The sequence below is a fragment of the Taudactylus pleione genome, unplaced genomic scaffold (assembly GCF_031769625.1).
Source record: "Taudactylus pleione unplaced genomic scaffold, aTauple2 ptg000089l, whole genome shotgun sequence".
Lineage (NCBI taxonomy): Eukaryota > Metazoa > Chordata > Amphibia > Anura > Myobatrachidae > Taudactylus > Taudactylus pleione.
In genome coordinates this window covers 10,014,250-10,039,309 of record NW_028284491.1, presented here as the reverse complement: position 1 = coordinate 10,039,309, position 25,060 = coordinate 10,014,250, and positions in this window count along the sequence as shown.

The window sequence follows — 25,060 nt, the reverse complement described above, 5'->3', positions numbered from 1 at the left end:
ATTCATTTTGATTACGTTAATCCTGCCGATCCAGGATAAACGAGTGGTACGCCATTTGGCTAAGTCAGTGCAGATAGTTTGTAATAATGGTAAAAAATTATTCGAGAACAGTTGGGATAGATCTTTAGTCAGGAAGACTCTGAGATATTTAAGTCTCCAGGTAAAGGAGAAGGATTGTTTCAAAGAATTTACCAAAGAAGGAGGGGCGGTCAAACTCATAGCTACAGATTTAGAATAATTAATTTATTTATTTTTTAACAAATTTATTTGTAGATTTTACAGAAGTAAAATAATACAACTATACATAATCCAATAAAGAGGTATATGAAATATTCAGATCGACAAAACAATATGATATCATGTTAGCACATATATCAACAATCTAATCTAATTAGAATAGATCATATAGAGCAATACAAAATATTGGAAAAATATACGTGGAAAGCAGAACTACGTAGGGGGTAAAGAGAGGAAAAAGAAAAAGAAAGAGAAGGAAAGAAAAGAAAGAAGGGGAAAAATATGTTGGGAGGGACATGGGAGTTAAAGAGGAGACCAAGGGTCTCATTCAGACCCGCTCGCGAGCGCAGGACGCTCGCAAGCGGGTCGATGGTACCCAAATGCGCATGCGCCCACGACGGAGGCTGCTCCGTGGTGCGCATGCGCGAGACCCGGCGAGCGACGAGGAAGCCGTCGCTCGGGGTCTCGCACCAAAGGGGGCGTGCTGTTGATGGTGAGTGACAGCACGCCCCCTTTTGTGGGCGTGCTGGTGGCTGCCAGACGGAGGCGTTCCCATGGGAACGCCTACCGTCTGGTTCCGGCCCCACTGACATCACTAGTGTGACATCACTAGTAGTGACATCACTAGTGATGTCAGTGGGAGTGATTTTGGCTCTGATAGAGCCAAAATCACTCCAGGGCTTGCGGCAACGAGACCCTACCACAGGGTCTCGTCGCTAGCCCGATGGTCGCGATGGTCTTGACCCACAGCTATGCGAGCGTCCAAGGGGCCGATCCAATTTTAGGTAGACCGGCCCTGATTTAGAGCGAGCGCTCTGGTCCGAGCGTCCGGCTCTGAATCAGGCCCCAAGTCCAGAATTAAACAGATAATAGGTGGACTGTGATCATTAAAGTAGTAGGTTCGAAAAGCCTGAGGGTAGGGATCCATGTGGTGTGGTGTTATTATAAAGAAACCAATCACCCCAAACTATAAGAAATTTATGGGAGGTGTTATGGAGATACGCTAAGATTTTCTCCATAGCCGCCACATGTCAGATTTTATTTATGAGTTGTTGGCGAGGAGGAAGGTTGATATCTTTCCAGTGCCTTGCAACTAAGCATCGAGCTGCGTTTAGGATATGTGAAGAAAGCTTATCAGCATGTGGGTTGAGGCCCTCAAGTGGACAGCCAAGGAGAAAAGACCAGGGAGATTTAGTCAGTGTTATTTTTAGTATTTCCGAAAGGAAGACCGCAACCTCATCCCAAAATTTGGCTATTTTAGGACATGACCACCATATGTGAATGTAGGTGCCTGCCTCACCGCAATCTCTCCAAGCAACGATCAGATGCTAGGTGATACATTCTATGCAGGTGGGCAGGCACCAGGTACCATCTGTAGTATATCTTGTAGGCATTTTCCTTTATTAAAGTGGAAATAGAAGATTTGGATACCCTCTCCCGCACCACAGACCATGTGCCCTCATCCGGTGGGCTCCCCAGATCCTTTTCCCACTGAAGTTCATGGCTAGGTGTATCTGATAAATGAACATTCAATAAAAGATTATAGATGACAGATATAATACCTTTCATAAGAGGATTGCGGAGACATAAAGACTCATAAGGTGTTAAAGATCTAACAATTGAGTTGATGGGAAAAGAGTTAATAAAGTGACGTATTTGAATATAAGTAAAAGTATTAACAGAAGATATATTAAATTTATTCTATAGGGAATCCAGAGGGGCGCATCTATCCGACTCACAGAAATCAGATACCACCCTGACCCCACCTTTAATCCATGAAGTAAAACGGGCAAGGTTGAAACCTGGAGAGAATGCTGGGTTCGACCATATAGGGGTAATGGGGGATGGGTAGGTGGTGGGGTTAAAATGGGATTTACAGTAATCCCATATAGAGCATGTAAAGGAGATAACCGGGTGTGAGCGAGCAGATTGGGGTCTATCAGGTGAAGCCAAGCCTATAATTGTAGATATGGAGGAGACATTACACAACTTAGTTTCAATTTCCACCCAGCGGGGTATTTGAGATAATGTAAACCAGGCTATTGCCTGACTTAAATGGGTAGCATAGTAATAAAGGTTAATATCGGGAAATTCATTTCCCCCATTAGTGGTGGGACGACAAAGAGTCAGGAAACCAATGCGGGGAGGTTTGGATTTCCATACGAATTGGACAAACCATCTGTGTATTTGCAATAAAATTGATTTGGGAACAACAACAGGGAGGGTCTGGAAGAGGTAGAGTAATCTAGGCATAAGGTTCATCTTGATTGCTGCTATCCTGCCTAACCAGGAAATTGTTAGATCACGCCATCGAAGAAGGTCCAGTTTAATTCTTTTAAGCATAGGGGGGAAATTTGCAGAGTATAAAGTGTCGTAACTGTTTGTTATGTACACTCCTAAATATTTTATTTTAGAGGGGCGCCAGGAAAAGTTATAATTGTGACGCAGGAGATCCAAGGCCCTATGTGTCATATTAAGTGCAAGAGACTCAGTTTTAGAAAAGTTGACCTTATAACCCGAAAGTGAGCCGTAGTCAGTCAAAACTTGAAAAAGTTTTGGGAGAGATGTATGAGGAGAGGTAAGGGTTAGGAGTACGTCATCAGCGAAAAGAGATATTTGTATTCAGACTTTCCAAGTGATGCACCCCTAATATCCAAGTCAAGGCGTATTTGCGCTGCAAGGGGTTCAATGACAAGGGCAAAGATCAGAGGCGACAAAGGGCACCCCTGTCTAGTGCCATTAGTTATACGAAAAGGGGACGAGAGAAGACCATTGACGGAGACCCTAGCTGAAGGGGTAGAGTATAGGGCCAGGATGCCATGGAGGAAATTACCACCCAAGCCGAAGGCCCTCAGAGTTTGAAACATGAAGGGCCAGCAGATCCGGTCAAAGGCCTTCTCAGCGTCCAGGGAGAGCACCATTGCTGGGGTTCGAGTAGAATTGATAGAGTGAATGAGACTAACAACTCGCCTAGTGTTGTCTCTGGCTTGCCTCCCTGGTATAAAGCCAACCTGATCGATATGGACCAAGTCAGGCAGCACTGAATTCAGGTGGTTGGCAAGTATCTTTGCATAAATCTTGACATCGGTGTTCAACAGCGAGATGGGTCTGTAAGGGGCACAATTGGAGTGGTCCTTACCTTCTTTGGGAATAACAATAATCCTGGCCTCAAGGGCCTCTTTGGAGAAAGAACCACCAGACATCACACCATTGAACACCGTGGCAAGATGGGGGGAGAGCAGGGGGCAAAGGATTTATAGTAAATAGCTGTAAAGCCGTCAGGGCCAGGGGCCTTATTTGCTTTAAGGTTCCCTATCACCTCTAAGATCTCCTGTGATTCAATTGCAATGTTTAAAGATTCAAGGACTGAAGAGGATAATTTAGGTAAATGACAGCTGGCTAAAAAGTTTTGTACTGAGTCCACAGCAGGTAATGAACTGCCCGAAGAAGACGAAAGGTTATATAAATTAGTATAAAATTTTAAAAATTCCTCGGTAATGTGTAAGGTATCTCTAATAGGAACACCTGAGCTGGATTTAATTGTCAGAACATTGTTCTGCGAGAGTTTGGATCGTAATCTAGATGCCAGTATTCTATCAGCTTTATCCCCCTTTCGTAAAATGTTTGATTAAGCCATTTAAGAGAAGTCTCAGCTTTAGCTGTAAGGAGGAGACCAAGTTCACCTCTGGCGGCTACAAGATCGCGATAGTCATCCGCCAGTCCTGATGTTTTGTGATAGAATAATTAATTTGAAAATTTGAAAATATGCCAAATTTTTGGAATTCTGAAACAAGATTCGGAAGAGAGGTAGCCGGGTTAGAGAGCACTGCAAGAAGGTCATCTGCAAAGAGTGCTAGCTTATATTCCTTGCTACCTATATGGATACCAGAAATGTTCACATTACTACGTATCGCTCTAGCTAGAGCCTCCATACATAGGACGAATAACAAAGGAGAGAGAGGGCACCCCTGCCTCGTACCATTTGATATAGAAAATGAGTCAGAAAGGGATCCATTTATCCTAATTCTTGCTGTGGGACTAGTATATAATGCCAAAATTCTCTGCAGACATGTAGGCCCTAATCCCAAATGACGTAAAAGACCTGACATAAACTCCCAGTCAACGCTGTCGAAAGCCTTCTCTGCGTCAGTTGATAAAATAATAGTCTGGGCAGATGAGAGAGAGGCTTGGTGTATTAAATTGATAACTTTTGTTGTATTGTCTCTGGCCTCGCGACCTAAGACAAAACCAATCTGGTCATCATGGATCAATTTAGGTAAAAAAATTTTCAACCGGTTGGCTAGGAGCTTAGCAAAAATCTTCATGTCAATGTTTAGGAGTGAAATAGGCCTATAACTAGGACACAAGGCGGGGTCTTTACCCTCCTTAGGTAAAACAGTTATGTGTGCCTCCAATGATTGTTTGGAGAAACCCCTACTATCAGAGATCGAATTAAAGGCGCGAGTCATAAGGGGTGCCAATCTATCTTTGAAAGCCTTATAGTAGGCTGTAGAAAATCCGTCTGGTGCAGGGCTCTTACCAGCTGGAGAGGAAAAGATTGCCTGATCCACCTCTTCAACAGAGAAAGGTGCCTCAAGAAAATCAACCTCGTCTGGTGAGAGCTGAGGATAGTCAAGCGATTTTAAATAAGATGAAATTGCCTCTCGATGGGCAATAATGTCTGAGTCTTGACTCAGGTTCTTAAGGTTGCAGAGGTTAGCATAGTAAGACCGGAAAGATTCAGCAATTCGTTTAGTTTCATTATGGGTCTGGCCATGTTCGTCTTTTAATCTTTGAATATATGTAATAGCATGCTGTTCGCGCAGCGCCCTGGCAAGCATCTTACCTGGTCTATTTCCCCATTGGTAGAAACGACTACGGCATTTACGGTAGGGCAGTTTAATATTATCCATGGAGAGTTTATGGAGAGCAGCTCTAGCTTCCTCCAATTTAGAATAGTAGTGTGGGGATAAGGAAGCCTTGTGAGTAGTTTCCAAGGATTTGATCTCAGCCAAAAGGGCATCTCTTTGCTTCGTTTTCTGTTTTTTTAAATAGGAGCCTAATTGAATGCAAGTGCCCCGGAGTAGACATTTATGTGCCTCCCACACCGTGATCTTGGAAATGTCATCTTGGTCATTTTGTGCAATATAAGAGTCTATAGAAGATTCAATTTGGGATTTGTAATAGGCATCTTGTAAAAGAAGATCGTTAAAACGCCATGACCAAGGATTGAGTGAGTGTTGTGGAAGGGAAAGGGTAAGAAAAACTGGAGCATGGTCAGACCATGTGATAGATCCTATGGAAGTGTTTGATATGAAATGTAGGTGTCGGTGACTTAAGAAAAGATAATCGATTCTCAAGTAGGTGTGGAGAGGGCGAGAGAAGAAGGTAAAGTCAGACAAAGCTGGATGAGTGATCCGCCAGGAATCAACTAGCTGATGGTCGTGAAGGGTGCGTCTCATCCACCTAAACTCCTTCCCTGGTCTATGAGTTGTTTTATTGGAAGTATCACAGATAGGGTCAAGGGGCCAATTTAAATCACCTCCCATAACCGTAATTCCCTCCAGCAAAGTCTCAGCTTTGTCTAAAACAGCAGCAATAAAAGAGGGTTGACCAGAATTAGGTGTGTAAACATTTAAAAAGGAGAAACGCTGAAGGTATAGAGTACATTTAACCAAAATACCTCTACCTTCAACCAGATTATGTATGGAAATATCAGATATCGGTAAGTGACGAGCAAACACAACTGCAACACCTAAAGTCTTACTTACTGAATTATCACTAGAAAATGTTTGAGGATAATAGAAATTTTTTAAAGGGTGGCATGCCCTTTCTTGAAATGTGTTTCTTGTATAAGTGCTATATCTACTTTATCAGCTCTAAAGGACCTTAGCATTTGGGATCTCCTTTCAGGAACATTCAATCCTTTGTCATTAATGGTAACAATCCGCAACACAGGTTTACGACTAGACATAAATTAATAATGTAAAGATAGCGTAGCAATTCGCACCTCTTGATATAGTGTTAGTTACCCAATCATATGAGTCACCCCTGAATAATGGGAGGGTAGTGGGAAGGGAAAAGGGACGGAAAAAGAGGGAAGGAAAGAGAAAAAATAAAAGAAAAAACATAATCGCATACAATAGACACATATATAAAGCATTAAGTATAGATAAGGATTGTAACCTTAAAATGCTGCATCTGGACAACCAGGAGACAAAAAAAAACTCCATGTCCAGGGTGTAAAGAAAAAAATGCAGCATTGAGGGGGTTCGGAGGGACGGCAACAACAACCACCCAAATATAGAAATATAAAATTAAATCAACTTCAACTAGGCAAATCACACAGTTAACATTGCATTATGAAACTTATAGATGTAATAAGGAGTAACGTCACATATACTGCTGATATAATTAATGAAAATATACCAAAAATGCAATAAAATGAACATTGGCATCATACCAATTAAATCTATAATTAAGACCGGAGTCTTTTGTAGATAGGAAGAAACTGAAACGGTCTCACCAATTATAAATATAAGGTGAAGTGGTCAAGTCTCTTCTACAGGTAATCAGAGAAACGGACATCTTGTCCTCGTTTGGAGCTTGAAGTACGATGCCATTTTTCTCCATCAGAAGGAAGGGAAGGAACTGCTGGAGGTCTGTGTAGGTTCTCCCAATCTGGGAGTGCCACTGGACTTTTGCCCAAAGCCGAGAAGAAGGAAGGGAGGTCGTCGGAAGAGTGGAGAACAACATTTTTTCCATTATGAGTTACTTGTAAATTAAATGGGAAACCCCACCGGTATCTCAGGGAATGTTTGCGAAGTTGTTCTGTGAGCGGTCTCAGAGCCTTCCTCTGTTGTAAGGTATACCATGATAGGTCGGGAAAGAGTTGGATTTTATCCCCGTTGAAATCGACCTCTTCAAGTTGTTGGAACTTCTGTAAGATAGTTTCTTTTTGGGTATGGTAGTGAAGGTGACATATTACATCTCGGGCTTTGTCAGTGGATAGACATCACGGGCGGAGGGCCCGATGCGCCCTGTCAAACAAGATTTCACTATTGGGGTCTAGACAGAGGATCTCCCCAAATATTTTCGTGAGGGCGTCTGTAAGGCTAGGTTGCATTACATCTTCAGGTAGACCACGTATCCTGATATTATTGTGTATACCACTGTTATCCAGGTCGTCCATACGCGATTTAAGAGAGCGTATCTCTGATTGTTGGTGAGAGAGAACGTCTGTAAATTGGTGAAAAACGCCCGCAGATACCTCTTTATAAACTTCCAGACCGTCAATCCAAGTCGCAAATTCAGCCATATCCGATTGTATAATGGCTACTTCCTGACGAATAGTAGACTGAAGCCTGGCCTCCAGGGACTGAAAGTCCTATTTCGTTGGTAGTGATCTGACGTGGGAGAGAACTTCACTAATCTCGTCCCGGAAGGAGGGTGCTGAAGGGCTGGAACTAAGATTAGCTCCTGGAGACATTCTTTCTGATGAGGAAGAGGCAGCAGGCGAAGCTGGTGCAGAGGCCTCATCTGCTGCAGTGGTACCAGCAGGCTTTAAAAACTGACGCATATCTTGATGAGATCCACTATCTGACCTACCACCTACTTCGGACCTGGACCTTTGTTTCTTGTCCTTCCCCATTATGAGTTCAAAAACTGTAGATTTGTGACATAGAATAAGATCTGCTCAGAATTCCATATGTGAAGGTGACTAGTGAAGAAAGAAAAAGGATTGGGTCATCGCCAGGCACCGTCCCCCCTAAAAGAACCAGGCAGCCATCAGGAGTACCGTCACATCATGACAGAGAGAAGATCAGCCGTGTTTTCGTGTCTATGACAGTCTCCAGGGGTTGATGAGAACTCTTGGTAGTGAGATTCCAAAAGACAACCACAAGAGGGAGCCAAAAAGAGCTGGTATTGTTGATGAGGATTAAGTCAGTGTAGAATACTCTTGTTAAGTAATATAGATAAATAAAGGTATTAAATCCAGGCAGGACTCTTTGGTGAGCATATATATTATAATTATCACAACCTCTTAATGTTCACATGATGGAGCATAGAGGATTTGGGAGCTTTATGTGGAGTGAGTAGGATCACTATAATGAAATCATCAGGCCACCAGAGATGGACACTGTGTAGCCCACACTCAGCACTCTGCAGATAATGGGAAATAATACAGGGACCACTGAGGGTGTAGGTGGCAATAAAATAGCTACTGATGGCATTTGCAGCCCTCCGTAATGAGCCTGACACATTCACCATGCTCCAGCAGGACAGGAGGTCTGAGGCACCGCGTCTTATCCGTCCATGGACCACAGGCTGCAGCACTCCCCAGCAGGCCGCCGAGCGGAGTCTAGCAAAGCGCCGCAGGGGGCCCATGCTCTGGACCTCTCAGCTCCAGGAGTTACAAGATGGCGGGTGCTCCCGCTGGTCCGTGTCAGTCACCCGTTGAGAGTCGGCCAGCGGGGATGCAGAAATCAGGTAAGGACCCCAGGTGGAGTGAGGTCATAGCGGCATCAACGGGGGAGGTCCCAGCGGGGCCTGAGAGGAGGCGCCGGAATCTACAGCGCGTCTGCTCTCAGTCAGGCGTGGGCGGCTGCCGCAACTCCAGGTCCCGGCTCCAAGGGCAGAGAGTAGGCCACAGCCCGCAGGAGGGTAGGAGTACCTCCCCGACTCCGCAGTCCTACCTCAGGGATGCCCGCCGGTGTTGGGCACAGTATGGTAACTCACCAGAGCAATTTAGGCTGGATGGGTAATAGAAATATGTTTAAAAAAAACTTCCAGATAAGGAGCTGCAGAATCGCACATCTCCTCCAAATGGCTGCCAGGTCACACCCCCATGGAGCATATTTTGAGTGTTTTCACCCTATGCATGCTCTGGAACTAGTGTATTCAACTAGGGGCAATGCGGAATCATATGCTTACTGAACGCATCTCCGATTGTAGGGGCATAACTGGAGTGTATTGCGTTCTCATGTAGGCAAAGTTCAATGTGGGCATATCACCTGAATTGTGGGCAATGCAGAGTTGTGCATAAGCGTAAATACACCTGTTTTTCAATGGACCTTTTGTACCAGGAATAGGACGATCTTTAGTACTGTGCGCACAATGCAGGAGCAATCATGGCCGACTTTCAACTCAGCATCAGTCCCTAAATATACAAGTTTTTTGTTTTTCTCTTGTTTTTATTTTCCAACCAGTGGGCCTGTACTGTTCCATCTGTCAGTCTCTATGTATTTATGATGTAGATCACTCTGTCAATATAGTCAAGTAGCAGTGAAGCACATTGGTTGACCATGTTTAAAATGACCACCAACTCTACAAGTAATTAGGCCATGAATGTGTCTGTATCATATACCCTTTATTGAAGTAAATTTTAGTCTGCCTGAATTATATTTAGGAGTTCATGTACCAGGGGGCCGGACTCCCCTATCTAATTATATAATTAGGAGAAACAAACTATAGCTGTCTTGTGTCTATCACAGAAACAACAGCTACAGTAGCAATGTTTATTGTGTTACATGTTTGACACACATCAAGTTGCATCTGTTTTGTTTGTAACTTTCTGCAGCTTTATGTGATTTGTATTTTTCTTTTTTGGGGGGGGGATTTTGGGGCAACTTCATATTTTTAGAGCAGAAACTGTTTGCATCACCTATTAAAATACTATTAAAGTCAATAAGGGTCATTTGTGAAACGCGAAAAAAAGAGTTTAAAGGGTACAGTAAATGCTTTTTTGTGACTTCTTTTGCACCTGTGCACTCCTTAATACAGTGAAGTGTATCGTATTGTGTGGCAAACTTTAAGTCTGCTATGAGAATTCCATATTTTAAATCTTCTAGTGGAAGGAGTTGAATGGTGAGGGTGTTAGTTGTTTAATGAGGTATAGGCACTCATGGACAATAAGGAAATTTTATTTTATGGGTTGAGACATTTAAATGTGGGTCTACAAGTAGAAAGTGCACAGTTACTGAAGTGTTCCATGTTTAGTTGTGCTCTGTTGCAGTTTTTATCAAGAAAGAGGAATTCAGAGGTTGCAGAGATTAGGGTATGGGCTATAGTTTTAGTGGGTGTCTTTTGCACAATTTAGACATAATTTGCCAATTAAGCACTGAAAAGTGCAGTGAGTGGGAACAGAGGAATCAGGAGAGTGCTGGAGAGGAGATCAGTGTGGTGAGAGCAGAGCATTTTGGAGAAAACGGGGTCGATCTTAGAGAAAGTGTCTGGGGTCGATCTTAGAGAAAGTGTATACAGATGTCCTGCCATTTTGAACCTGGTGAGGTCTGACATCCACAGGTCTCCAGAAGGAGTCATGTTCCAGTATTCACAGGTGTCTAGAGGGTGTCATGTCCAGTGGGTAAATTTGATAAGCATCTGTTTGACATTGTTTGTCGGTTATGCAATCTGTAGTTTTACTAAAGCCAAAACCAACAAGAATCAGGCATAATTGTGACTGTATAATGCAATTGAACATTATTTCACTAAGCAATAAAATAATAGACTACTAACTGAAAGGTGGGTTTATGTACAAAAACCCACTCTATTGTAGAAAGCTTCATCATGATGTCTATAAAAATGTCCATAACCACGTGGTGCACTGTGATTGAAGGAATTATGGTGTTTCAAGACTATTACATGCACACTACTTACATATTTTATGCAGCACTCAACCACCTGACTAGGAGGAGCCAGGAGTCAGACACAACAGCAGTTTCATGAGGTACCGCAGAGCCTACATGGTTGAAACTCAATGCAGTATCTGATGATGAGGTCATACAGATGTTTCACCTCAATCTCACCAACATAATGAGCATATATGACCTCATCAAGGATCAGCTTGAGCCAGACTCGCCAAGGTCATGAGCCATATTATGCCTGCACAAGCTACTTTGTGCTCTGCATTTTTTGCCACTGTTTCCTTCCAATCATCTCTAGAGTGGTGGGCATAACACAGCCAACTTTCTCTCACCATCATACCCAGGCAGACCTGATGACCCTCTCCTATACCTTAATCTGCTTCTCCCATCAGGAGTCACAGTGGCATGAACTAAGGGTAGCTTTCTATAGTTTTGCAGACATGCCTAATGTCCTGGGAGCTATTGACTTCACACACATTGGGTTGAGACCACCTAAGAAAAGGTAAAAAATGTCCATAAATAGGCACCATGCCTATTCAATTAATGTGCAGTTGGTGTGTGGTACAAAACAAAAAATCATGAGTGTTGTAGCTGGCTATCCTGGTTGATATCACAAAGCTTTTATGCTCAGACAGTCATCCCTCTATGCTGAGTTTGAGATGCAAAAAATACCCAAGGGATGGCACCTGGGTACATTTTCTATAATGCTTTATTAGACTTTAAAGCTAAAAAACAATACATGATTGTACAAATTTGTTCTCTTTTATTGAATTATACAGGTGATTCTGGCTATGGCTATGACTCCTGGCTTCTGAATCTGGTGTCACTTCTGCAGACTCCTGCTGAACATAAGTATATTGAGGCTCATGTATCTACTAGATCTGTGATAAAAAGCATTTTTGGACTATTAAAATCTAGGTTGAGGTCTCTTAATATGCCTGGTGGTGTATTGCTATATAGTATAGTGAAGGTTTCAGATATTGCGCTCTGTTGCAGTTTATTGCATAATCTGCCATTATGTCAACCTCCTTCCCCAGATTATGCAATGCAGAGTGAGCAGGTAGAGGTCTTCTTACTATCAAGCAACTCTCAGGTCATATAAATTGGGAGGCAGGTCAGACAATCACTTACTAACAACTTACATGTAAGTATACATTTGTGGTTTTTGTGGTTTTGTAGTATTACCAAACTAATTGCAACTATGGGGGGTATTCATTTAGGTGCAAAAAGTCCATTTATGCAGAAAAGTTTCGCTGGTGACATCATTTTGCCAGGCGAAAACTTTACCCCGTATTCAATTCCCAAGACTTTTCGCAGGTGCGGAAAGTCAGTGCATTGGAATAAGCGAAAAAGATTCGCCTATGAAACCTGTTGAAAAAAATTGCAGAATTGGGGTTTTGGGGTGAAAACTTGCGGGAAACATCCAGCAACCTTGGGACAGTCCCCCAAAGGTAAACTGTATCAATTTAAAAAAAACAAAACCCATAAGAACACCCCAAAAAATGACTTTGAAAAAGGGCATGAAAAGTACAAAGTTGGGGGATATACTTTAAAACTAGCGAAATAGACACCAGGGGGATCACCAAGTATTACCAGGTGTTTTTAAGATTGCAGGTGGTTGCGGAAGGTGGATTTTTAAAGTTTTTTAACACTTCACACTTCATTTTAGCAACTTTAAAATATGCTAGCACCCATTTTCATGTACCCCAAATTTGCTGGGGCTACTTATATTCTGCAAAGACGCTAATTAGCAGTTATTGACACCATTAAAGTACCCCAAATACCTTCAGCAGGCCTATTCGGGGGTATCTATTGTGATCCCCAATGTCAGTGCATCTTTTGGGGCTGATTTCCCCAAATCTGACAGCACTTTTCGCCAGATCCTAATTCGCCGGGTTCCATTTTCAAAGATTTCTAATTGAATACAGGGATAAGCAGGGACGAGCGAGATACTTTTCCGCATGCAAAACCAACGATGACGGCGGAAACTCCAGCATGCGAAAAGTCTGGGACTTTTCGCACCTAATTGAATACCCCCCTATAACGTAATCTAGGCTACAGTGTGTGCTGCATCAGATCACAGCCACTGAGTTTCAAAAAGAATGTCAACGTGAAGATAATATTTTAGTAAATTAATTACTTTGCATGTTTAAACATATTTATGTAAACATAATAGAAAACCCACAATCATTAATTTTGTTTGGCTCACCAGGATATAATATTTGCAAAAAAATAATAATTGTATAAACATATAACCAAAAAAACACTGTCACACATTTATAAGATAAGTATAATTTATTAAACATTAATGTAAATTTAATAATTCACTATTATTATTCCTTTTAGAAGTGAAGCAGGAGAGGAATCATCAGGATGTCTCCGTTCATAACCACTGCATATGTAGAGACCACGCCTGAGCAGAGAGGGTGGTGTAACGTTGTTTGGTAGTCTGCTGCTGATAAATGTTGTACTATGTGTTTCAGGTTTACAAGGAACAATTTGTGCACCTAAAGACACAATATTACTGTTTAGCTCCCTTATTGCGTTTATTTGTTACTCTTGCAGTCTAAGGAAATCATTCAATTGGGATTCTTGCAATCAAATATTAGCAGATGTTTGCGCCGCTATGGCTGTATACAACCACTGAAAATTGTTATTCATATGGGATAAAGTATAATTTATCCTCCTAAGGTGTCTTGACATTTGCTAATTTTGCCTCATTTGTGTTGACATAAAATCTACCTGTGTTATTTCAGATGTAGCAATGCCCTCAATAATGTGCACTGCTGGATCTCTTATAGGTGAAGTTTGGGGTGCATGGGTGTAATGAGCATGTGGTTCTGGCTGTTGTACAGCTGGTGAGATAGGCAAGAAGTACAGAGTAATTGGGATGTAGTCTGGAAGCCGACAGTCTAAATGCCGACCGCCGACTTCCAGACTCTCTAATCCCGGCATGGTACTAATGACAGGCATCGAAAACTCGATGCCTGTCATTAACCATATGCCGGAAGACATACGCTCTGCATACCGAACAAAAGTAAGCCAGGCGCTGGGCGCGGACAGCTGCACGGGGGGAGGGGGGGTTAGGTTTGGGGCTTCCAGGGGGACTTAGGGTTAGGCACCACCCCGGGAGGGTTAAGTTTAGACTAGGGGAAGGGGGGGTTAGGGTTAGGCACCCACGGGGAACGGTTAGGATTAGGCACCCACCGGGGGACTTAGGTTTAGGCAGCGGAGAAGGAGGGGTTAGGTTTAGGCACTTAGAGGGGGGATTAGGGTTAGGCACTTGGGGGGGAGGTTAGGGTTAGGCACCCCTAAGGGAGGGTTAGGGGGTAGAATTAGGTTAGCGATACTTACCTTAGGGACGATCGGGATCTTCACCCTTGCCGGCTGCCGCTGTCGGGATTTGAACCACCGGCCATGCGGCCGGCGGTAGGACCTACTACACACGAGTAATCATGTCTTCCTCTTGTATATCATCAGGCCTTTCATCCTGTGTTGAGGCCTCATCATGCTGCAATATATCACTTTCTGTTGAAGGAATACACAGGTATTAATGTCATATTCTCCCTAGTTTAGTACACTGTTGACTGTAGTTTATTTAAATTATATTATATTATCATGTCTTTTTTCCTAGGTAGTGGTTGAAGTTTAAATAGAAATAAACCCGTGTTAAAAAAGTGCAAAAGATTTTAGGAGTCCAAAAAACAAAGGATGCTGTTTGCTAATTCAATGTTTAAAACTGTTTTTTGGGGAAAAAAGCTTGAAAAAATGACATTTTAAAAAGACATTTTATTTGTTGCAGAAAACTTGATACTTACCAGATGGCGCAACAGGAACTGAAGAGGATTCCTGGTACATTTGTGGCAGTTCAGGAGCTGAAATCTGTGTTTGGGTGCTTTCACTGGTAATAGACGATGGCTCCACAATTGCCATTGATTGACCTACAGAAAATGAGCCATTTGTATGCTTGTACTATACTGATTTTATTATTATTTTTTTTAAAGTATCCCAGAGTCCACTTGAAATGGGCCACAGTGTTCACAGCCTGCACTGCTGTGGCCCATAACTGCCTCTTCCTCCTCACTGAGGTTCTTGCTGCCTGCCTCCCAAAAAGCACTTCATAATTTTAGATAAGCGAATTCACCCTTGCCTCATTTTTCTCAAATGACAAGTGGACATTAAATCCAGATAAGGATTACCCTGACTTCCTCTTCTGCTTTGACTCAGACCTCCTGCCCATCCTCCCCTACCTCTGGGTCTCTATCCTCCTCTCTGCACCTTCTCCTCTTAAGCTGGAGGGATCATTCCAATTTGGCCAAATCAGAATGATAAATCGAGCATATTGCTCAGTGTCAGGACAGGGGACTCGTGAGGTCTAGGTACTTGCTCACAAACAACTTGGGAGGTTTAGAGTAGTGAGGAACGGATATAACACTTCCTAATAGATGTGCAAGGTAATAGGTGTAAGTGGCAGGGCAGTACTGTAGAGAGCAGGGCACTGGAGTAGATATCTGGGATGTGTACTGGTTGGTAGCACAACTGGAGTGGGACCAGACTATAGCAACAGGAGCTGGAGTGATGTTGGACTAGGCAACTGGAGCTGGAGTGGACTGGAATTAGCAACTGGAGCCAGAGTGGAACTGGACTTAGCAACTGGAGCCAAAGTAGAATCAAACTTAGTAACTGGAGCCGGAGTGGGTAAATATTTAGTAAATACACTACTAACACTACACTCTACACAAACACACCGCACAAATAAACACTGGCAAGACTGAAATAATAAGGAGACAGACCCCAGACAAAAAATAGGATAAACTTCAAACGGACAGAAGACTACAGGAAAAAAACAACTTACAACAATCGCTTCACTAACTCCAGTAACTCCTTCAAACAACAAACTCCTATCTCTCTCTCCGCCAGACACCTTGCTACATCCTCACAAATGTGTTGGCTTCGTATGGGGCATTTTTATGAGCGGTTTGTGATGTCAAATTAGCATGTGCTATGTTACTTTAAACCAATAGAAAAGCACAAAGAAATGGCTGTCTGTTTTTGGTCGAATATCCATTGGTTTCCGTCGAAATTATAATTTTATTTGATGTTGGATTCAGAAATGGCACATCTAATGGACTTTTAGAGAGCAAAAACTGATGGACTTCGGTGGACAGCAGCTACTGTCAAAATTCAGTGTTTTCCCCCTTTGTGATTTCACCAAGAGTTCTGAGTTTACAAAATCCATTGGAGAATCTGAGTAACCCTGCATGCTGCTACTACCACAATACACTGGGTAGCTGATAATGACTGCTATGGCCCCTGAACTAAGAGTCTGCATTTCTGTATCCTCAGCACACTTAAAATGGCCACTACCCTACAAGTTGCTACTCCCTTTATATCAGCTCTGTTCATCTGTTTGGGACAAACTTGCTCAGACTTTATCATATTATTTGCAAAGTAGGGTGCTACTAAATTGGTCACCATCCTTAGGCACACCAAAGGCACAGTCTTGTTTGAGTACCAACATTGGGCTTAATCCAATTAGCTGCAAATCTCCTCATGGCGCATGTACAATAAGTGCAGCTGTATACCGCACTTACGGTACTACCAGACTTCTGGATATTTGTTCGCAGCCCCATAGAGCTGTGTACAAAAATTTGCGAGTCCAAGGGTGAAATCGGGCCGCGACAGGGGCAAATTGCAATGCAGATGCCGGCATTTCTATGCCGTTGCGATGGCAATTTTCTCCTTTGCAGCTAATTGGATTGAGAGCCTGATTCAGCAAGGAACGCAACTGCGATTACGCACATATTAGGGCGATTGTTGCGTACTGCGCATGCATCACAGTGCGCGTACCGGCCACTGCGATCAGTGACTACGCAGACCCATCACAGAGTGATTGACAGGAAGTGCCATTTGTGGGTGGTGATGGGGGGGGTGGTCGGGGAAACGCAGGCATGCCAGTGCATTTCAACGCCATTACAGGGGCGTGCATATATTATCCACTGCGATGCCCTACGTACCTTACTGATAGCGTGCGATGAAGTTAGCAATTTCTGAGTAAGGTCAGAGCTTGTGCATGAGGCTGCGATGGTAGTCAATTGTACCGATGTTTTCGCAGTCTTGATAAACATTACGGATGTGTGTAAGGTAAAGTGGGCATCCTTCTGTAGTGCAGCGGCAGCATTGTGATCGCAATGAATAAGCATACTATCGCAGTTGAACTGCGTGCGTAATCTCTATTGCATTTGCAGTAGCGTTCCGTATTGAATCAGTGAATCAGGCCCTGAGTTCATTGTATTGATTCTAATCACTGCTACAGTGAAGTATTGATACTTGTTAGTTCTGATTTCATAATTCATTTGGATACTCCATAGCAATAAAAGGGCCAGTAATTCCTCTTCTTTATTACCTCTCACTGAAGCCCACCAAACTTAGGAGCTCATTCAGACCTGTTCGCAAGCGGTCGCTCGCTCGTAAGCGGCCGATGTTAAGCGTCCGCACATGCGCACGCTTCGTACTGCGCATGCGCAAACTACTCAGAGCGATCGGAATCCGCTCGCTCAGCAAAGACAGCCCAGTGTAATGAGTGACAGGAGAGGCCGTTTGTGGGTGGTAACAGGGGCAGGACACTAATAACGGGGGAGTGGATGGGCGAACGCAGGTGTGCCTGAGTGTTCCTGGAGACGACGTGCGCTAGTGGGCGTCTCTACATACGCTAATGGGCGTCTGCATACAGAATGTGATCGCTCGCTATGACAAAGTGGGCGTGCTTATGCCTTTCCAAGCGAGCGCCTGCCATGCTGTTACTTAGCCGAATTTGCATACGCTGGGGGCGAGCGATCGCATCTAGCGAGCGGCTCTGAATCAGGTCCTTAATCTTTGTTGTTGTGCTAACAAAAATGTGGCAGGTAGCTTTTCCCCATCAGGTATGTGTCTCCCCTACTAAGTACCATTTTCCACTAGTTGAGTAGGGATTCAACCCCTAGTAGAAATCTGAAAGGAATACTATCCCCATTGTGGGCAATTTAATGCAAAATTATGCAGATTACTGAATAAACCAGTTACAACTGTGAAAACTGAAACTAAGAATTTGGTATCTCAATTTGTTTTTGTCTGGTGTGAACTCACTGCTAGCTATTATATATGGGAAATGTGAACTTTCATTGAGGTCAGTTCTTATGCCATTGAAATGCCAGCCCATTATTTCCTTTGCTTAGACGTTCAGGAAACCCTTTTCAGATTCAGCAGCATGTTTAACCAGTTCATTAAAAAAACCTTGGTTGTCAAAATAGCACAAGGGCCCAAGGTGTAGGTAGGAACCAACTGATTCTTTAGCCACTCTCCCAATCATTTGAACCATACTTGCCTACTTTTATTTCTCCCGGGGAGGAGAAGCAGGTGGGTTGCGACGGGGGCAGGGCCTGATGGTTCGCGTCATTAAGCACTGCCCCCTTTGTGGTAAATTGCCGCAATTGGTGCAAATTTAAATAGGGGCGGGCCTAAACTACATGATTCTTAAAGAATCACATAATTAAGCTCCGCCAGCTACACAAGGGACCCGCGGAAAATCTCCCCATTCTGCCCACATCACTAGAAAGTGGGCAGGATGCGGGTGAAATGCCTACTCTACTGGGTGTGCGGGGGCTTACCCGTAAAATCTGAACCTCCCGCGATTTCCGGGAGAGTAGGCATGTAAGTAGGCACGGAAGTGTTTGAGCATTTCCGAAGATTTTGAGATTCTCTTGAGGCCAAGATTCTATCTCCTGTAACACTAAATGCACATCTTGGTATTGGCCAGTTATCTTGATATCACAGAATATGTGAGCTTCACATGATTGCAATCCTTCGAAATGTTCCTCTCGAAATCAAGAGGATTATTATCACACTTTCCGATTGCACTCCAGCCAGTAGTCCTCTGTTTGATTGGCAAGGGGGTCTGGCTGCTAGACTTTGTCTAGTTTGGCCACAAGTATGTATGACTACATTGTTGGACAACCCCTAGCTAGATCTGAGTGACTGGACACTTGTGCACAATTTTTTAAAAATGTTTTTAGTGAAATCAAGAAACATTACAAGATATTGTAAACATGCTTTACATTTTTACCTTAGTTACAATTAGAGATGAGCGTATCGGATTCTGTGGGGATCCGAGTCCCACCGAACGTCGTTCAGGTGTTCCCCGTCTAACTTGGATCCCACTTCGAGGCCGAACGGGGCCTCCTGACGTCGGATCCTCGCGAGAGAATCCAACGTCAAGGCCCCACTAGTGTAGGGCAGACCGCAGTGATAGCGGTCTGCCCTACACAGAAGCAAGCACACAGCAGCCAGCGGTGGCTGTGTGTTTGTTATAGCAGCCAATGAGAGTCAGACAGACTCTCATTGGCTGCTGCGTCCATGGAGGGAGCCGGCTGGAGCTCACTCATGAGGTCCGCCTTCCAGCTCACCCCACTGTGGGTGATGGGAGAGATGTCATGACATAGTGCATAGTGCATAGAGGAGCGGACGGCTGTGGTCACAGCAGGAGCGGGGATTCTGGTAAGTTTATTTTTTTTTCTTTCTTTGTGTGGGGGCATACTACTGGGGGCCTACTACTAGGGACACTATTACTGGGGACATACTACTGGGGGCATTATTAATGGGGGCATACTACTGGGGTATACTACTAAGGACACTACTACTGGGGGAATACTACTGGGGGCACTACTAATGGGCGCATACTACTTGGGGCATACTACTAATGGGGGCATACTACTGGGGGCATACTACTGAGGGCACTGCATAGGGGGCACTACTATTGAGGGCATTGTGTAAGGGACACTATTGCTGTAGGCATTGTATAAGGTGCACTACTACTGTGGGCATTGTATAAGGGGCATTACTACTGTGGGCTTTGTGTATAAGGGTCACTACTGTGGGCATTGTGTAAAAGGGTCACTACTGTGGGCATTGTGTAAAAGGGGCACTACTGTGAGTCGTAACATAAATAAGAGACACTACTTTATGGTATAATGTGAATCAAGGGCACTACGTGCAGTGTAATATGAATAAGATTGTGCACTGTGACTCCTTGGGCCATACCCCACTATGTAAACAAGTACTGTGACTCTGCTGGCCTTACCCCACTGGGTGGGTGGGAGGGCCTACGGGCCATTCCATCTTGCACTACCTTTCATTTCTGTCACTGCTGTGTGGCAATGTTTCATAGATGTGTTTTAGACTGTGGTGTCTGTGCCGCTGCGCCGCTGCTCTGTCGCTAAGTAACCAGTCAGCTCACTGTAACCCTTGGCCAATAATGGTGAAAACAATATTATAAGCATACATGCCTACCCTCCGGGTTTTCGCTGGATGCGCCTGATTTTTTGGGTAACCACCCGCACCCCCGGGAAGGGTAGGCAATTCTCCCGCATTTTGCCCACTTCCTAGTGAAGTGGGCAGAATGAGGAGAATTCCCACGACGATCGCGGGTCTCCATTTAGGTGGTGGGGCTTAATGACGTGTTTCTGCATGAATCACGTCATTTGGCCCCACCCCCTATGTAAATTCGCTGCAATTTTACCACATCGCCACCCTCTGCTTCTCTTACCCGGGCTTCTCCCGGGAAGAGAACTTTCAAGGTAGGCTAGTATGATTATAAGCTGTGAGGTGGTCTAAATTGACTGTAAATGACTGGACATTAATGTTATCGAGGTTAATAATACTCTTGGAAGAAAAAAAAGCCCAATTTAGGTGATTTTAGCTATTTTGGTCAATTTTTGTAAAAAATCCAAATCCAAAGCCAGTCACTGCAGTTTGTCAAATCCAAATCCGGACGACAAATTACTGTAGAACCAAATCCAAATCTGGCAAAAATGGTCTGGCGCACATCCCTAGTTACCAATTGGATGTGGCATTAGAAGATACAAAAGATAACACCACACATTCAAAAATACAGATTTATACCATAACATGTTGTGGAAAAAGAGACACCACCACAATACAGGTCTATCAGTCTTCATGGCAATTGGCACCATCAGATGCACAGATACATGATGTCATCATGCCACATCAGAATTATCAGATAATATTCTACTGTAGATCACAGTTATATATAAAAATACAAAAAGCAGCTTTATATCTTTTCTTTTTCATTTCTAATGTAAACATTGAGATAAAATAATAATTTCAGTATAAATAAAAGGAATAGAACGAAAAAAAGAGGAAAGGTGGAGGGGGAAAAATGAGAACAAGGGGGAAGATTAAAGGGAGATGAAGGGTGAGTCACACATGCCCGGGCCCAATGCCACCATTACCCATCAAGTGAAGATAATTGGGGGGTCTTGTATGAGTAATCTGGTTTCATACCATATTTTTGCTTTAAAGCAGTGCTGTAAATTGTTCTGTTTTTTTTTTGTGGGTCTTGTGAAGGGAAGACACAACCCAATCTATGCTGAAAACATAAAATAGTTTCATCGTTGGAGAATCCATTTTTTAGCCACAGTTAAAAGAATTAATAATAACTTTTTGCAGCCCACGGAAACTCTACTAGATCACGGGATATGTCCCAATACCACCCACTTCAGAGTCAATGGAATGTAATTGACTAAGGACCTCATTCAGAGTCTTTAGCTAGCGCTGTGCGCTCACAAGCGGCCCAATGGTTTGCGTACGTACATGCGCATGCTTCGCTCTGCGCGCGCGCGAACTACTGTGTGCAATTGCAGGCAGCTCGCTCAGTGAAATGAGTGACAGGAGAGGCCGTTTGTGGGTGGTAACAGGGGCAGGACACTAATAACGGGTGAGTGGAGGTGCGAACGCAGGCGTGTCTGAGTGTTTCAATGCCGTTTTAGAGGGCCGTGCAAAATTAACATGCAGCGTCATAGTACACTTCACATGCCTGTTTTTTACACTGAAGTCCTGCGGTAGGGTAAGGCAACCACAAGCGCTGCGATCGCTTCCAATTGTCCTCGATGTACCAATGTTTTTTTAATACACTTCCTGGAGATGACGTGTGCTGGTGGGCGGCTCTGCCTGTGCGATTGGGCGTACGCTGGCCGCTCGCTAAGACATGGTGGACGTGCTTATGCCTTGGTGAGCGATCGCTCCTGTAGTGTCACTTTGACAAATTTGCATACGCTGGGGGCGAGCGATCGCATCTAGCGAGAGACTCTGAATGAGGTCCTAAGTCAACTGACGCTAATTGTTTTTCTTAATAACATCACAGTCCCATAGGCAATGGTATAAGGATGCTCCTGGCTGGGCACACTTCAGACATGCTGAAGAATTTGCAATGCCAATAAGGTGGCAACGTTTGGGGGAGAGGTAGCCTCTATTCCCTCATATCTCACTAATTTGTCCTGTGACTTACCTCTGCCACCTGCTCCACAGGTTAGGATATCTAGATTTGCCTAGGAGATCTGTTCATCTGCAGGCTGCAGCATGTACCTGTGTTGCTAGTTGCTAGATTCCCCTTCTGGATTGATTGTGCACCTGTGAGCTTCTCTGTCTGTGAGATCTGCATGCTCCTGATTACGAGCACAGTGTTGCAATCCAGCTGCTATGCTGGATCTAAAACTGGAAAGATCATGAGGATGTATTGTTCCCAGTCCTTTAGTGCTTACCATTCTCTTTGCATGTCCACAGTGTGCTCTACGCCTGAGTACCCTCCAAAAATCAGAGATGGGAGCAGCCATGTTGTTTCCATTCAGGTGACATGCTCACAGCCAATGGAATCCCAATCTGCCATCACCTGACTCCACGTTCCAATCCATGAACAGCCAGGGGTATAAAGGAAGCTCCCTGAGCACTCACTAATTGCCAGTGTTTTGTTGTCCACAGACCTGCTGCTGTCTCTCCTGGAAGTCACCACAGTAAGAGTTCTACTCAGTGACTTCAGTGCAGTAACCATCTCCAGCACTCCCTGGTTCATCCCAGCATTCCTGCAATAGCTGGTTCTGCTCATCCCAGCGTTCCTGCAATAGCTGGTTCTGCTCCGCATCCCAGCAATCCTGTAATAGCTGGTTCTGCTCTGCATCCCTGCAATCCTGTAATAGCTGGAATTGCTCTGCATCGCAACAATCCTGTAATAGCTGGTTCTGCTCCACAACCCAGAAATCCTGTGTAGCTGGTTTAGTTTCGCTATCTAGCCTACCCAGCTTTATTACTTACTCGTAGTCTCATCCTGTATGAAGAGGAGTTATATCCATACTTGCCTACTCTCCCGGGACTATTGGGAGCCTCCCGAAAATCGAGTTCTGCTCCCGGCACCCTGCAAAAGTAGGCAAGTTGCCCACATTCTGTGCCGACCCCCCATGCCTGCACGTGAAAGTGAGCAGTTAGGGGGGCGATTAAGTGATTTGCGCTGAATTGCAGAATTATAGCTCCACCCCCTGCTTCGTAATGTTGGTAATATCGGCATCATAAAGCAGGGGGTGGGGCCACGTTGACGTGATCACGCAGACATGCCCTCGCTCCGCAACTTCATCCAGAGGGGGCTGCCAGAAAGTCGGTAAGTATGGTTATATCAAGCCTCCTAGTATTCAACGCAGCCTCTCTAGTCCCACTCCCGTGGCAACTCCTAGTCCAAGTTCACTCACAAATCCCAGCCTGACAGTCTATAGAACATTTCTCTATAAGTGGTGGCAGAAATCGTTCGGAGGGAATATTGAAGAGTGCGCAGGATATCGGCTTCTGTTAGATAGAATGTTCCTGTAAAATAAATACAATACAAATTAGCTTTAACTTTACCTAAATATCCAGCGGACAGAATAGAAGCATTCAATTGATTGTACCAATCCAGGGGAGACAGGAAATCTATAACTTAACTAGTATAATGTTGCGTCTGTAAGAATGCTTGGTCACAAATCTGAAGAAAGTCATAACTAGTGTGTGCCTGTGCGAACGTCAGGTGGCGTGTGTGTGTAGTACTAGTAAGGTGTCTGACCTTGCGTAAACCCTGAGACTCCCACATTCTAAATGGATGCGCAGCAAATCCATTTTCATAATTATTATTACCCTGCAGAGGGAGATGTAAGGCGTAACAAGCATGAAGTTTACATTTATTGCGAATAGAGTGCCATGTTAGCCACGCTGACATCAGGAGTGGGTTATCAAGCAGAGGCGGCGGGATGAAATATCTGCAGATCGCTGCATAACTGTAAGACAGAACGTTAGGAAAATTAATTCCCTCTTCCTCCATTGTTCGCTGAGGATTTCCAAGATTCATTTTGTTTTTTTTATTGTTCCAAATAAATTTTTGGAATGCGCCCGTTATCTTTTTTTCTTAATCTGTCAAGGTAAGAAGAATAGGGTGGACTTGCAATGGGTACAAGTTTCGGAAAAATTGGCCCTAACCAAGTATGGAAGTTGAAAATGTTGCCAACCATCCATTTTGTTGCCAACCATCCATTTTCGCAAGAATTTTATATTATTATAGAAGTAATGGTCAAAGGGTATAAAGCTGAGAACACACTTAACAATATGTTTCTGATCCAGTGGATCGGGGTGACATATCGGGCACATTGTCAGGTGTGTACCCATTATGCACACTCCCATGGGTCGTTCATCGGGGTTGTTCCATCGGCCTGCATGCATGGCTGATGGAGCGACCTAGCTGCGGATGCCAGCAAGGTCAATGGTGCTGGTGAATGATATATCGAGTGGGCATTCACCGGATTGTGCAGTGTGTACCGCCCGCCCGATATATTGTTTATCAACACCATCAAGCATCGCATTAGCGGGTTGCTAAGTGTGTTTCCAGGCCTAAGTTGTGAATATTTCTTGATAACTGTATACCCAAGTAAGGTATACTAAATATATACTATTAGTATATACTAAGATATACTAAATGATGCCCATCGCAAATCCTCCCAGTTATCGTATATGCTTGAAAGGCCTATTACCTAGTGCCATTGCCGTAGATTTGGAAAAATGTATTGTGAATCCAGAAATATGACCAAATTGTGTTAATTTGTCGAATGAAGGTACTAAGCTGGTCTCTGGGTTTGAAATAAAAAGCAGATCGTCTGCAAAAGCTAAAAGTTTAAGTTTGTGACCACAATTGAGGGCCCTATGTAATAGTGACCAATATTGGACTGTACGTATTAATAGATCCAGCTCTAGATGAAAAATTAAAGGTGAAAGCAGACACAATTGCCCAGCACCTCTACACACTTGTGGCCTATTTAACACTATTAGATCAAGTG